The sequence below is a fragment of the Netta rufina genome (assembly GCF_964035555.1).
Source record: "Netta rufina genome assembly, chromosome: 12".
NCBI classification, from domain to species: domain Eukaryota; kingdom Metazoa; phylum Chordata; class Aves; order Anseriformes; family Anatidae; genus Netta; species Netta rufina.
Window position 1 is genome coordinate 13,328,716 of NC_140135.1, and position 4,164 is coordinate 13,332,879.

A 4,164-nucleotide genomic window follows, 5' to 3' on the forward strand; every position below is an offset into this window, starting at 1 on the left:
CAGTGAGTCAGCAGCGGTTTGCAGTGCTGGGAAGAAGCACTGTTCTCACAAAGGGAACCAGAAATCATAATTTACATCAATGGGCTGTCAAGCGAGTTGGCAAAGATAGATCCTCCTCCCGTGTGTATGTGTGTGTGTGCAAGGTATGCAGCTTTTCCTGTTTTCCTGCTCCGCTTAGACCAGCACAGGCTTGATGCTCAGGACTTTAACCCAGAGCGATTCATCCTCTTTCAACTGACCATTGATGCCATCCCCAAGCCACATCACAGCTCCACACAGACATCACCTCTGGTCATCTTTGTCTCTCTTACTCTCACCAAATGCCATAACCCAGGGGAACATGGTTATGCAGACAAGCATCTCCAAGCCCTGCGATCAGATGCAGGAGACCTTAGTGTGATTGTTGGGTCAGTCACATGTTCTGGGCTTGACTTTGATCTCTCCTCCCTATGGGTGACATGGAACCATAGGACCCTTGCCTCTCCCTGCACGGATAGGGTAGACAGAAGATCCCCTGCTGGCTGTGCTGTGGGTGGAACCCGTTCCAGCTTTGTTCTGAAAGTACTTCTTGCCCTTGTTTTTTTAAAGCAATGAAAGTAATAATTTTGCTTTAACTGTTTATGCCCCTAGTTGACTAGATGGATTGGGAGACAGGTGATAATTTGCAAAAGCTTTGAATCTACCTTATATCTGTCTGCAGTAGGTATCTTAAGATTTAGTGAGAGCAAGACCTATCTTCCAGCATAAGCACTGCTAGCACATGAGCTAGGAAACAACTGAGAGAGACTCCTGTGCTTTCTGGGCCTCTAACCTAGGAAAGCAGCAGCACGCTCACTGAAGCAGACACAACCCTTTCTGCTAGAAGTCAGGCTGGCAGTGGCCAAATGCTGGGAAACTTCCAGCTGCCAGTGGTGCTTTTGGTAGGATGGTCCTGCTGACACCCCGGGGTGCTGGGGACAGGCTGACACATGAGCCTAATTTATGGAAGTCCCTGGGGGAAGTTCACATCTAAGCCAAAGGGGAAAAAAAATCACTGTAAGCTCAGGAAGGGAGCAGGCAGGTGGGGCTGCAGCAACGGGTATGCAGCTCAGCCATGGGGCACAGAGATGCACTGGGACCAGCCTGTGCTCACCCAGCTATGAAACACATAGACTGCCTGCCTAGCAGTACATAGAAACCAGAAAGTAATTCAAGCTTTGACAGTGGGGTGAATTTTCTATTATTTTATGTTAGAAAATCCTGGCAAATGAACTGTCTGCTATGCCAAAGAATTTGCATTTTTAGCTCCTCTTCCTCTTAGGAGCCTGAGGCTTTTGGGAGAACTTTTTCTAGGCTCAGGGGCCATATTGGGTACAAAATTGAGGATCTAGCATCCCACTTCTCACAAAAGTGTCTGTCATGGCCTCTTCCAAGCCACAGCATGTCACATTTCATTCAAGCATGCTAGGCACATCCATGCCAAGGTGAGACAAACCCTTGTTAACTCCCATCAACGCTGACACTGTCCCAGTGTTCATCCCTGCCTGCAACCTGGGAAAGGCTGTGCAAGCCCTGGTGTGAAAATATGCAGGTCACTTGTTATTCCTAATTATAACCTGAGAAGCTGATTGTAATTTATCTCCATGGACAAAGGTGGGTTGGGTTGTGCCACAGTGGAACTGTGGTTGTAGTGCTCCTGCTCTGGAGGCTCTAACAGCCTCAGAGGAGCCAATCTGATGCAAAAGGCAAGTGATTTTGGAGAGTGAAGGTCAAGACCATTGCAGTTAGGCTGAATTTTATTCACCACATAGACCTGACTAAGCCCCTGAGCTGTACTTTTATTTTAGCGTTCCTGAATTCTGCAACTATATAATTTCCTCTGCGTAACAAAGCATGAAGTCGTGAAGCTGCCGCCAGTTACTGACAGGCTGCTAAACAATTCAAGATGCTTTTCAATAGTTTTTTTCCCCCCCATTTTCTAGAGCTGCCTGCCTTCCCAGCTAAGGTTACATCATTGTTGTCTTTAATAATTTAGAGACTATCCCACTTACACTAATGCAATCGGTGTGTTTGGCTGTCAGTTAGAGCAGGAACAGTGAGCAGTGAATCACAAGTCAGTAATTTTCTGTACCAGTTATTTGCTCAAATTCTTCAACACTAAGAGCTAAGGTGTACGCTAGGCTCCTACCTACTTATTTTTAAGAAGAATCAAAAGAATTGGTCATGCATTTCCAATTCACCTCCTTTCTGTTGTCCCAGCTTCATGATTTTTTAAGGAAACAGGAAGACACAGCCCCATACCACGTGTGTATGCATATGCACAAACACCTCAGTGTCAAATGATTTGACAAGAGTAGCTCTCTCAAACATTTTAAGTTCTTACCAGTTTTACACTGTCTCAACAGTTTTTCACAGATTTTGACTATAGCTGTACCACACAGTGACCCTCTACTAAGCTGTGCTCAGCAGGATGCTCAGAAGCATGTACTTATTGCTGTGCAGATATTAAAAGATTTCAAAGGAAGCTTCTTTCCTTCATGAGTTATTGCTGTCTGATCATTCATAATTTGATGGCAGAACAAAAACAACCAGAAGATGAAATGAAAATTTATTGGAAGGAAAATACAAGACAAAGCAAATAAGGAACCATATAATTTAATTCCTGCTACTGGTTTCAAACATTCATTACATTAGGTAATTAGAAAAAAAAATCCTTTTAAGGATTCTTAGCAATTAATCTAACAGACTAGCTTGATTCTCTGTCTTTTGTTTCTCACTATTACCTTGATTCTGATTTCCCCCTGTGACCAGACTGATGGGAAAAAAACAGGCTTTCTCCTCACTTCTTTTCCACTGTACATTTGCTTTATTAACCAGGTGTTTTGGCAGTGTTTAACAGCGTGGATAAATATTTGCATCTGATTTATTGACCTCTATTTGAACGTCACCTGAGAGGTCACACTAAGCGCTGCTTTGGTTGTAGCAATCTCCTTGAAACTGCGTTCGTGCGACAAGCAGAAAACTGGGGAGGGTGCTGCTGTGTGTGGTGATTTTACTCAGGTGGGCAGCTGAGCTCTACCACAATCCTTCTCACTCCCCCTCATCAAAGGGCAAGGGAGAGAAAATATGATGAAAAGGGCTCCAGGGTTGAGGTGGGAACGGGGAGACCACTCAACAATTATCACGAAGCCACCCTTGCAGCCCCCCACTACCAAAACCTTGCCACCACACTGTGCCACCGCTGCCTCGATGCCTTGAGCGTCCAGAGACTCTACCTCACATCCCATATGAACCAAGGGACAAGCCTGTGTTCAGTTTTGGGCCCCTCACTACAAGGACATGGAGGTGCTTGAGCGAGTCCAGAGAAGGGCGACAAAGCTGGTGAGGGGCCTGGAGAACAAGTCCTACGAGAAGTGGCTGAGGGAGCTGGGCTTGTTCAGCCTGGAGAAAAGGAGGCTCAGGGGCGACCTTATTGCTCTCTACAGGTACCTTAAAGGAAGCTGTAGTGAGGTGGGGGTTGGTCTGTTCTCCCACGTGCCTGGTGACAGGACGAGGGGGAATGGGCTAAAGTTGCGCCAGGGGAGTTTTAGGTTGGATGTTAGGAAGAACTTCTTTACCGAAAGGGTTGTTAGACATTGGAACAGGCTGCCCAGGGAAGTGGTGGAGTCACCATCCCTGGAAGTCTTTAAAAGACGTTTAGATGTAGAGCTTAGGGATATGGTTTAGTGGTGGACTGTTAGTGTTAGGTCAGAGGTTGGACTCGATGATCTTGAGGTCTCTTCCAACCTAGAAATTCTGTGATTCTGTGAAAATGTGATTCTTGGCTTGAGCCAGCCCTCCTGCACCTGGCATCCCTGACTGACGGACATAGCCCATAACGGAGCCCCTGCAACCCTGGGCTGGCCAGAGGGGAGGGAAGGGGACAGAACTGTGGGCAAGAGCGCTGTCAGCACGCCTTTCCCCTCTTCTTCAGCACCCCGCACTGCCCTGGGACGGCGCACAGCCGCAGGGCCGAGCCAGGGGCGGGTCGAGGCGAGCAGAAGGGCGCAGCGCGGCGCCCAACAGCCCCACTAGGGGGAGCCGCCATGACGGGAGGCGGCTCCGCCATACTGCCTGCTCCCGCCCTTCCGCCCGGCACAGGGCGGTGCCGCCCCTCTCGCGAGAGCCCCGCGGCCCCCGCCCGCT